This window comes from Sus scrofa, chromosome 5 (genome assembly GCF_054392235.1).
Source record: "Sus scrofa isolate SSC_HxYL_T2T_F1_AM1 chromosome 5, Sscrofa_HxYL_maternal_Yorkshire_Landrace_v2.0, whole genome shotgun sequence".
Lineage (NCBI taxonomy): Eukaryota > Metazoa > Chordata > Mammalia > Artiodactyla > Suidae > Sus > Sus scrofa.
This window is the reverse complement of record NC_139387.1, coordinates 101,887,097-101,900,072: the sequence shown is the minus strand read 5'-3', so window position 1 is coordinate 101,900,072 and position 12,976 is coordinate 101,887,097.

Here is a 12,976-nt window from a genome sequence, read left to right as displayed (position 1 = left end):
TGCTGTGAAGACTGTAAAGATATATGACATTTCGTCTGTGGCCTCAGAACTTTGGAATAAATATAACTGGAGTTGGGAGAGGATTATATGGTGATATTCCTGAATTCCATTTCTTCTGAAAAAGCAGACATTTGTCGGGACTAACAGCAGGTTTTAACAATAAAAAGCACACATCCTCAATAGTAGTATTTAAAATTTCAGAGTGACAAAACTGCATGTTGACAGGAAAAAGTAGACTAAATACAGGGAAGTTAAGATCTTTTATTTGCTTCAAAATGGGGTTTTTCAAACTGCCAAAGTTATCAGCCTGAGTTCCTTTAGGTGAGGTGAGGAGCTACAGAAAGAACTTCATTATTTATTATATCTTATTAGATCGTTCATAAAAGAATTTCATAAGTCGCAATGATCATTTTTCATCTATTTGGTTGTTTATGTAATCACCTGCTTTTTCAGTCTGACTACAAGCTTCTTTAGTATAAGGACATTTGTGTGATAACATGATTCGTCATGGCACCCCCAATCCTGGAAGAATCTTAAGCATGGGAGATAGCTAGTAAATATTTATTGACTGAATAGAATTTGGGTTAAATTCCAGGACTTTGAAAACAGCTTGAAGCTGGCTCAGATGAGCTCTCCACATCCACTGTAGTTAGGATTGCATTAAGGGCAATGCAATATCTCACTGAGTTCAAGGTCATCTTCATTTTGAGAGATGTCAAGAGATCAGATCGGTTGCAAGGTCTCGGCAAGATCTTCATCCTTTCCAGGTCATTCATGCAGTAAGCACACAGACATTTTTTTGAGGCCCCTTTGAGATAAAGAATGCTTTGGAGAGCAGAGGGTCACCCTTGACATTCTGCCTCGTGACACAGTAACAAAGCCATTTAACCAGCCGGCTTTGTAGAAGGTCCAGGCTGTTTTCTACGTTGTGTCAGATTGAGCAGTTCCCAAAATCAGCATATTCAGGTCGAGGTACGCTGACCTTCCGCCTTTGAAGCATGTTCTAATCCAGTCTTCCTGGGGATATACGTGATTCATTTCATCTTGAATTAGTTTTCTCATTGTCTTTTAGTACTGAGTTTTTATGTAATAGTCTAGAATAAACTCCAGAGATCCCAGCAAGGGATTGTATAACACAGAAAATCATTGCTTAACTGACACTCATTCTGGACCCCTGCCATTTGTGTATAACTGCTTGTTTTTGCCCTTCACATGAACTGTATATAAATAGACTCAAAATAAACTCATTATGGAGTTGGAAGTTGAACATATGTCTGAAATGTCACAGCATTCTTTGCAGCCCATGTAAGATTGTCTATAGATTACCCCTTTTAGTTTCAATAATAAAAGTTTTTCCTTTGAAGCAAAGTTCTAGGGTTTAAAGCACAGCTCAACATTTTTTTCATATAGAAACAACATTTTTTAAAGTCTTATTTCCTGCCAATGTGGTACCACTGGGAATTTTATAATAGTTAAATCACAAAAATATATGCCATAACTCTCTTAGCACAAACAGTTTTTTTAGGAGTTTAGCACCAATCTTTGGCTTCTTTTTGCCCATACTGCAGAGTGTCAATGGTAACATAAATCAAATCTTTTCTAAATATGTGTGTGTATATAGTCCTCAGTATAAATGTATTCAGCAAATAATTGTGAATGGAATTTAATTTTCTAGGAAAGAAAAACAACTATATATGTCAAATAAAACTTTGGGTTAAGACTGTATTTTTCAGGTTCAGACTACTGACTATCTTGTGATCTCTGTATTTACATTCAAAGCTGCTTTGGAAATTGAAGAAACATATTAATCAGAAGTGCCTATATTTTGCTTTGATGACACATAACACCAAAATCATACTGGTAAGATGTAACAAAAGCTTATTTCTCACTAAGATAAGGTCCACTATCCAGGCCACCTTGATGTTGTCATCGTTCCTTCTCAGTTGCTGTGTTTAGGCTTCGCCAGAATAGAGGTGGACATGGACACCACCCTACCTGCTCTAAAGTAGTTAAGCCCTGAAGTAATTCCCATCATTCTCAGTCACAGGCTATTGGGAGAGACGAGTCACACAGCCCCACTCAGTGCAAATGCCGTTTTTCATTAAGTGCAAAAAAGGAGAGGAGAACTGGTGATATTGGTGAACGCTAATATTGTTCGCCTCAAAACTCTATCATAATAAGACAGATTTGACTTGAAGATACCCCTCTCTGCACTGAGCTGACGAATGTCCCCTCAAATTAAGTCCACTAGGAACCTCAGAATGAAACTTTAAGAAAAATCTTTACAGATGTAATAAGTTAATATGAGGTCACACTGGATAAGGATGGGCTCTAAATTCAGTGCCTGGGGTCCTTATAAGAAGGTCTTTTGAAGACACAGAGGGACGCATAGAGAGAATGCCATTTGAAAACAGAAATAGAGATTAGAATGATGCATTGACAAATCGAGGAATGCCATGGATTGCCAGCAAGCACCAGAAACTAGGCATGGAACAGAGTCTTCCTCGGAGCTTCAAAAATGAAACAGTCTTGATGACACCTCGATTTCAGACTTTAGCCTGCACAACTATGAGCGAATAAAGGTGTTATTATAAGCCACCTAGTTTATAGTAATCTGTTAAGCCAGCCCCAGGAAATGAATATCCGACCTCCAACACAAGGTGGTATGTAGAGTTCCATCACCACACTGTCATGCTTCTCACACACTGTCACACCAACTCCTTTGTTTCTCACACACTGTCACACCAACTCCTCTAAGAGGCTCGACCCTATTTTAACCACGTAGGATATTCATCTTGAAGGAACAGTCATAAACTATCTGGCACTGCCTTACTTAAACTCAAGAGAACATCATTTAATCATCAACCAAAGGCTCAGTCTGCTTTCCTTATGTTAATATTCCATTGTATTTGCTCTGGAACTCTGGGAATTCATGTAGAATTTGAAGTCTCCTAGGAAGCTAAGAACAATCAGAATAGTAGTAATATTCTGCACATTTTCTTATACGTTTACTGGTTCACTGATGAGGAAGAGCTTAGGTATATTGAGCTGGGGATTAGATTCCAGCTAAATACTTACAAGAATATAAGAATTTCTGTCCCAAGGTCACTACTTAGCAATTTCACAAAAAGCTAAATGGGATGTCAATGTAGGTTATAATAAAAGTCAGATTAATGGGAAGATAGAAGCAAAATACTCAAATTATTCCTTCTTTCAAAGATATACTAGACACCCTATAAGACATCATCTCTTTCTTACTAAGAATATTCGTATTCTTTACTGAAGTTGCAATCTTCCAGCCATACATAAAATCATGTCATTTCCAAAATGTTTTTAGAATATTTTCCCTTTCTAGGAATATTTTTCTCTTACTGTTTGCAATGAATCAGAAAGAAACCGCAAAACACTGCAGTTTCTATTGCATCAATTAAGTGACATTACTAGTTAGCGTCACTTTACCAATGCAGTCACCTCTGAAGCATGCTTATTGTTCTTTGCTGCATCTTATTTCAAACTCATTTCTTTCAATGTCAGCATCTGAGCCTTTGTAGTCTATCTAGTCATGTGGGAGAAAAATCATTGAGATGGTCTCCTGCAATACTGAAATATATCCGGACACTTTTATCTCCAAAGTACTGTCATGACAGCCATTTACATAGTAACTCTAAGGGTTTAATGCACTTCAACAATGTCCTCTGATGGGCAAAGGCTGATGTATAAGCTCCATATTGAGAATTACAATCAAATATATCATTTTAAAGTACCCAAGTGGATGCATGTGTTATTCTGAAATCCATAACAAGTGTCATCACACCACAATAGCTAGAATTTTCATGCCTATATTCCCACTAAGCCCACGTGGTTTCCCTAATAGTGTACTTGTTTTTAACATGACACTACCGAGACTGAAATAGACTGAAATTATTCTTTGCCATGATTGCTATTAGGTGAAACCAGAGCATTAAAATTAGTAGCCACGGGAGAGGGAGACTAGCCTTTTGATCTCTCTGTGGAATACAGTGCTTTCTTGCTTTAAAATGTGGAGACAAGAATCAACCCCAGTTTTCTTTATATAATTCATGTAACTAGGTGATTCATTTCTTTCTCCAATTCGTGGAAAACTCAGCTTTCTTCCATGTTTTTCCAATATTTCATTCAAGTATACATGTTGAGTATTCTTTTTACTATTTAAGAGAGTTTAATTTTTTACAACTCCTGTATATTTTTCTTAAAATGAATGTGTTTTCTTAAAAAAGATTTTCTTTATATATTATGTGCAAAGTTTACTCCTACATTTGGTTTATACTGTGAGCTTTTAACTCTTGATTTTCATGTAATGGATTTGTATACTGTCTACTTGATTATGTCTGTCTCATGTTCCCACAATAAAGAAAAGCCCTTAAGGTCAGGAAGGAATAATGTAATAGACTCCATGCCTCAGCATTATCGGACTTTTTTTTTTTTTTACTCTCATGATCCTAGTAACAGCAGTTGGGAATGATAATGTTAAAAAAATATGACTTGTCTGGCTCCTAGTTTGCAGTTTTACAGGACTGTAAGACAGGAGGAAATACATATATGTTTGAGTGACTTCTGTACACACTTAGCAAAGGTAATCCATGAAGAAGGCACACAAAACACCTTCCTGCCTAGAACTTACAAATAGGAAAAAAATTTTAAACAAAAAAAAAATTTTTTTTTGAGCTTGCGTGCAAAATTGGCCTGTTTATGTCATCCCATTCCTTATCCATCTATGTCACTTTGAAGTTATTTCCAAATGTTTAATAATGACAATTAAGTGTTCTTTGGGATTAAGTAATACATGACAGTAAATAAAATATATACTATACTATTTATTTTGTATTTATTTTTAATGATTTCTATTTTTCCATCATAGCTGGTTTAAAGTATTCTCTCAATTTTCTCCTGTACAGAAGAGTGACCAGTCACACATACATATATATACATCCTTTTTCTCAGATTATCCTCCATCACACTCCATCATAAGTGACTGGATACAGTTTCCAGTGCTATACAGCAGGATCTCATTGCTAATCCATTCCAAAGGCAATAGTCTGAATCTATTAACCCCAATTTCCCAGTCCATCCTACTCCCCCCCTCCTTGGCAACCACACATCTATTCTCCAAGTCCATGATTTTCTTTTCTGTGGAAAGGTTCCTTTGTGCCATACATTAGATTCCAGATATAAGTGATATCATATGGTATTTGTCTTTCTGCTTTTGACTTACTTTACTTAGTATGAGTCTTTAGTTCCATTCATGTTGCTGCAAATGGCATTATTTTGTTCTTTTTTATGGCTGAGTAGTATTCCATTGTGTATATATACCACATCTTCCTAATCCAATCATCTGTCAATGGACATTTAGGTTGTTTCCATGCCTTGGCTATTGTGAATACTGCTGCAAAGAACATGTGGGCACATGTGTCTTTTTCAAGGAAAATTTTGTCTAGATATATGCCTAAGAGTGGGACTGCTGTGTCATATGGTAGTTCTATATATAGTTTTCTAAGGTACCGCCATACTGTTTTCCATGTAGTTTTGCCAATTTACATTCCCACCAACAATGCAGGAGGGTTCCCTTTTCTCCCACACTCTCTCCAGCACTTGTTATTTGCGGACTTATTAATGATGGCCATTCTGACTAGTGTGAGGTGGTACCTCATAGTAGTTTTGATTTGCATTTCTCTAATCATCAGGGATGTTGAGCATTTTTTTTCATGTGCTTATTGGCCATCTGTATATCTTCTTTGGAGAAATGTCTATTCAGGTCTTTTGCCCATTTTTCAATTGGGTTGTTGGCTTTTTTGCTGTTGAGTTGTATAAGTTGGTATATGAAAATATATATTATACTATTTAATTTCTAACCTATCTATACTAGTTGATTTTGATTTTCTCTAAGGCACTCTTAGGCAAATAATAAACCACCTACCATTTAAATTATATTCCAACTTTCAAATGTAATTAAGAGGAAATCAAGAACAAGATTTTATTTTCCCAGAGCCCTGAGCAAAATGAGCAATGTTAATATTAACCAATGTTAAATATGATGTGAAATTATTATCATTTACTACTTCATACTATGTGTATGTGGCCAGCCTATGTACATAATTTATTATGCTGCAATTATCAATGCAAAACCCTTTTGCATGACCTCTTTAAAATTCAAATCCAAACCATCAAATATTATATTTAATAGTGTTTACCTGTTCTTAATCTGCAGAATGACAATTAAAAACCATAAAATAGTGATATAAAATCTATAATGAAAAGAATTGTTTCCCTCTGAGATTTGATTAATATTATGACAATCTGTTTTCTTGTTACCATACATTTTAAATGAAGCAAGTGATGTGTCTTGTGCCAATTTTTAAAAACTATCTTTTGAATTCTTACCAAAAATAATAATTCTGGCGAAAACTCAAAGACAAAAATATTTAGTAGATTTATTGAAACAGATTTTAATATTTATATTAGTTGAGACTTTTTTGATAGGTGATGCGATTCTAATATGACATCTGCAATAAAAGGGCATAGCATCTGAGAATATGCCTTAGGAGCTTCATGGAATATAGGACTTTAAAAAAATATTTTTGAAGATTATAGGAATCCTCATTTTAATGTTGGATGAGATGTGAAAAGGAGCTAGTAATATTCTTAGCAATGAAATAGAGAAATATGTATTTTTTTCAATTTCTGTGGTAAGAAATTTAAAGGTAGGAAAGGAAAGATGGGTTAAAAACATTCTAAAAGTTTAAAAAAATGAATTTTATTATGTGATTAAGTTCAGTTCTTAACTGTCTGTAATATTAAGCATATATGTCTCCTTTCAAATAATACAACTTCTAATTACTGAAGTTATTGTCCTAAATTTTTTTTAAGAAAATCAGTATTTTTCCATTTGGGTGGATTAAAATATGTAGAGAGAAACTGGGCTAACAAGGAAGTTGACAGGAATATAAGCTTTCAGGATGTTAGGACCACTGCAGAAAGCTTGGCTAAATCTTCCCCTTTCCCATAAGGACAGAGAAAATGAGAAAGCGGTATAATTGTTCATATCACCAGTCAGATAATTGAAGGTAGAGCCCGGGGACAAGAACCCCAAAATCATGCATATTCACAGCAAGTCTTCTAGAATATCAGCAATTAAAATTTTTAAGAGCTTACACTTGTTATTCTTCTCTTAGGAAGTTAATCTTTTACTTGGCAGAGAGTGGAACTTGCGAGAAAATCCTCCTTTCGGTAGGTATATGTATAACTCACAACTAGAACCCAGATGTTAAAATTAGTTGCCCGATTTAATTTTGTTTTATAAATACAACTGAAGCATTTCTATGTGGAAATGACAGCATGCCTACCAAGGTTGCCCAGGACCCTAATCATGCAAAACTTAAATTTGTCGTTCCTTGTTCAAATTTACTACTTTGGCTACAAAGATGATACAAGTTCATGGTGAGTGAATTGAACTCTTAAAATAAATGTAAACATGGATGCCCTTAACTATTGAATAAAGATCATTAATCTATATTGCAAAAAGGCAACTCTGAAAGAGAGATTCTGGTCATATCTATAATAGCATCCAACTAAATTAAAATAAATAAAAGCAAACTTTAAAATAGCTAAACAAATGAGATTCTGGGCATATTGAAAACAAATAATGAGAATATTTTCCTAAGTACATAGCTCTAGAGAGAATAAAGAACTTGACTAAATAACTGAATTTCGAACATGAATAGAAAAGGGAAGCATTATATATAACACACTTACACTATTATTGTGAACTATCAGCCAAGTCCAGCCCACTAAGTTCAGCACATCCTTTGGTCTGACCCATCCTTACTCACTTTTATAAATCTGGCTAGCCCAACCCACAAAAGTATAAAACAATTACTCACAAGCTTAGCCATGTCAGCCTCTCTGGAATTTCCCCCCTCCTACTTCTTCTATTCTGGCTCGTTTTCATCACCCCTGGCTTTTCGATTGCTCCGGATTCACTCCAACCCCCACTCATCTTTTGACAATACAAACTGGTCAAGAAGAACTATGTTCAGCCTCAGATTTCTCTCAAAGATGATCCTGGATCTCCTCATTCCCACAACCACAGCGACGCACAATGTCTACCCAGCAATTCTATGAAACTAACTGCCTGGAAATCTTCCTCACCTAGAACAAACAAACAAAAAAAAAGAAGGCTATGTCCATGGGTCAAGCTGACCCCAAGAGTCTCTCCTCTCTGGGAGCAAAGACTGACACTTCTTTGGGGCTGGTTCACATCATTCTGTGAGATGCAAACAAGAAGGTTTTATTTTTGTTTTTGTATTCTGTCTTAAAACTTGGCTTGAAAGATATAAAGCATGAATTGACAAGAAGGAGGATCTATGCCATTACACTAAAGCTTCTCTTGTGAGAAATAACAAGTAGAAGAAACATTAGATTGTTAGTTTCAAAAGGAAAATGGGCAATTTTGTCATAAATGGGAAAAGGTAATATAAGCATGCCAATATATCTGTTTCATGTTGATTTATATGTTTTGTAATTGTGACCTTCAAAAATTAATGAGCAGTGTTATATTAACTCAACATAATTTCGATCACCTAGATTATATCTTATACTTGTGGTTCATTTAGCCTAGTATCTCAAAATATTAGGCATATGCTTAGAGCATTTCACAATAACTAATGTCATAAATGATAACTACCAGTTACTAAAAATTTTTGTAAAGTGTTACACTATCTTACCATGAAAATTAAATTTTAAAGTAACGAATTATCCTTTTGGCTATATAGTATGATTAATCACCTGGATAAACTCATCCTTATAAGTTTTAAATAGGTTAAGTCATGTTTTAACATGAGTCTCCAAATACTTGAAAACACATGTGACTAGATCACGTAAGGGAACACTGATCCGGGGGAGAAAACATCAATTCTAGTGCTGCACCGACCACGTTAAAAGTATGTGAACTTGGGCAAAACTCCTAAATTCTCTGGAACTCAGATTTCTTAAGTATAAAAATGGGATAACACTTCACATGTAGTTTCACAGGATTACATTGTGAGAATCCAATGTAAACACTGATACAAAGATGTTTATAAAACCTTAAAGAATAACATAATTACTGATTTTTAATGGCTTTTATTTAGTTTCCAATCTTTATGTAATTATCTTTATTCAAATGGACAATTCCACCTCTCTCTTCATCTTTATTCACCTGTGTTTCACATCTTGACCCCTTGCTCATGTACAAATCAGTAATCATTACCTTTGTTCCCATTTTTCTATTGAGACTCTCCAGTAATCTCTCTCTACAGCTTTCCTCCTGACAAAGAATAAAGCCAAAGCATTTAAATTGTTGCTATTCTTTCTATTTCTCATCATCCTGCTCAGGTAATCACCAGCATACTCTCAAATATATCTTATAAAAAAACTGCATTTTCAGTGACTCTCTTTTAAGTAATCATATATGAAAAAAATGTCAAAAGTATTTAGAGTCTTGGTAGTTTCCTTTCACACTTCCCTTCGTTGCTTTCTGTTTCAGCAAAATTATTAACTTCTAAATCATTTGGGAAATAAAAGAGCTGAGAATCATTTAAATGGAAAACTCAAGGAAAGACTCATGGAATAAAAGTAAATTGGTTTATTGTCCAAAAGTAATTCTTGGTTGCATTAATGAAACTCTTCTAAACTTTGAATAAGCAAATGTAAACTCAGTGAAGTCATACAGACTTAACATCTTTGTTTCATATATTTTTTTAGTAGAGCTATGAAAATTAAAATTGGATGCAGCAAGTGGAAATGGACTTTTTTAAATCAGACCAACAATAAGAAGCTACCATGAGAATCTCAGAAAACAGAGTACTAACGGTAAGAAAAATTAAACTACTAAAATCAATTCTAAAGCATATTTGTGGATGTGATTACGAGGCAGGGCCAAGAGCCTGTGGCACTTTTAAATACAAAACTGTGTGGGAGCACTGACATGAATGATTATGAGTAAACATCTACATCTCCACCTCTCCAGACCAATTTATAGGTAAAACAGAAAAAATATCTGATAATCATCATGTTTTCGTGTACCTAATGCCTCCCAGACAGACTGAATATTTAACATGGAAGATGGCGTTGAAGACAGTCAAACCCACAGGAGTTATCAATTAATATCGAGTAATAAAAAGGAATTTCTAATCACATATGCTATAAGTATGGCGATACTCAAGACTGTGGAATAGCTGGTAATATCTCATTTTCTTCATAATAAGATTTATTTAAACTTTTCTCCAGTAGTATATATATCTAATTAAAACAAAGTTCGTTAAAATAGATTTTTCTCTAATTTGAAAGAAAAGCTCTTTTCCCGACTTAGAATAATAAAGCCTGGAATAATAAATACAAAGAACATTGTAATTATTTAGTATATCTGTTGTTTCATAGATAATAAAGAAAAAAAGGATACAAGCTGATTTAATGATCCATTAGACCCCAGTAGAAAGCCAGATCTAAGAATCACATGACTTCCGGAGTTCGGTGCTGCTTCCATTACAATTTGCTGCTTTGAATGTCTTCTGTTTGCTTTGTGATTTACTGTTTAAATAAGTAATGATATTTAATTATACAATTAATGAAAAATTCTCCTACAGACTAAGATAGGATTTCCATTTCTTATTTCTAAATTGGTTGATTTATTTTTACAAGCAAACTGTTTGTTTCTTTTCTTTTCTTTTCACCTCAGCATTAAAAACTGTTAAAAGCCCACTGAAATACTTTCCCAGAATGTTTTGACTTTCCAATTTTATTTCCCTACCAGTACTACATACTTTCAATAAATTTTCCCTTCAATTCTAAGATTAATGATTGTAACAAGTGGATTAAATATCTTTAAGACAGGTTTTTGTCTTAAATATGCAGAAATAGAATATAAGCTAAAAATGATGTCACTTTCTAAGCCTCTTTACAGCAACTATTTCATGTTATCAGTTCAGCCTCTTTTTTTCCCTGATATGCGTGGCAGATACTATGATAGACATATCCCCACAGATATTTGCAAAATCATCCAAATTCACAAAGTTGTACATTTATCCTTCTCTTATCAACTTAATGAAACACATAAGAATGTGAGTGATATCATTAAACATAAACCTTAAATTCCATTTAATTTACTAAAAGAAAAACATATTCACTAATATGCATGCTTAAGTATTTTTAGCTACAAAAAACTTTCAATACACCACACACCAATTGTGATATCGCAGGATATTTTGGCATATATACACATAATTATCCTCTAGAATGATAGTAATTTGATAAGAGAAATAGGAAAGATGACAATAAAATTAGATTAGTGTTGAATACTTAAGTATTTACCTCAGAAAAGGTAATTACTAAGTAACAAAACAGAGGCTCTTGCTTCTGGCCATGATGAAGCAACGGGTACCAGACTTCCCCTCAGACTGTAAATAATTTTCAAGTGCACAATCTGTATGCCACAACTATTTGGAGGAATAGGAAATCAGCCAGTGCAGAACTGTAACCAATGTGAATGAGGAAGCATGGCAGGTGATCCCTATGTTTGATCTAGGTTTATTCCAGGAAAACTTTTTGGACCATAGTATAGAACAAAAGAGTCCAGGCAGAGCACGACGATTTAGCTGCGGTGAGAAGGCAAAGATTAAATTTAGGACAAGAATCCACAAGGTCTAGCAGAGCGTATCTGTTACAGAGTTGTTAACTGAATGGAAGTATTAGCGGTCCTACCGTATTGAGACATATTCTAACCCCAGCCAAGCAAGAATAAAGAAAGCTCAGAAAGTACTTTGGGCATCTGACGGAGAACTCTGGAAGGCTATGTTTTAGAATAAAGGCTCAAAACCTAGTGTAAGAACAACATACTAGGACAAAGTACAAAACCAAAGTAGATCAGCTCTAGTAAAGAATAGCCCAAATCTATCTGAATCAAAAATGCTTTCCATCATTAGTCCACAAGGAGATGTCAGTGAAAAGCCCTGAGTGAAAATACCTCTTCACTCACTAGAGCAGTTAAACTTAAAATGATCGTCAGAACCAAATGTTGGCAAGGATGTAGAGCAGCTCTCACACATTGCCGGTGGGGGGATGAAGTGGAACAGCTACCTTGGAAAACCGTTTGGCGTTTTCCGTAAAGTAAACACACAGCTACCCTGTGACTCGGCTTTCCCACTCTTATGTGTATATCAAAGACAAATGAAAACATGTGTCCCCAAAAGCCTTCTGTTACGCTGAGAGGAATAAGTCAGAGAAGGACACATACCATGTAATTTCACCCCTTTGTGGAATATAAAAAAAAATCAAAACAAAATAAATGAACAAACCAAACCAAACAAAAACTAAAACATAAATACTAAGAATGGAGTAGTGGTTACTGAAGGGGAAGGGACAAAGACACGTGGGGGAGAACAAAATGGGTAAAGGAATCAATCCTAAGGTGAGGAAGGGAAATAAATTTTTAGGGATGAGGACGTTGTAGCATATACCGAAGTGAAATATAATAGTGTACCCTTGAAACACATATAATAACGTTACCTCCACTATGAGGACAATTTTTCAATTTAAAAATAAATTCCTTTAATTTTAAATAATTCAATAAGGGTGTGTATGGGAAATAAGAGATATAAAAATAGTACATTTGTTAAAAACTAAAAATGTAGAAAAGAAAGATTACATGAGACAACATAAATTAATTACATTGGGCAAAAGAAGCTAGAAATAAGTGAGTACATACTGTATGACTGATTCCATGTATGTGAAGTTCAAAAATAGACAAAATTCATCTGATATAAAAATCATAATCTTTCTTATCCATGACTATAGGACTTGCCTGGGATGTTAACACAAGGGAACCTTCTGAGATAATGGAAATATTCTACATCTGGATGCAATATTCATGGTTTAATCATTTGTTACAACTCACCAATACGCACAT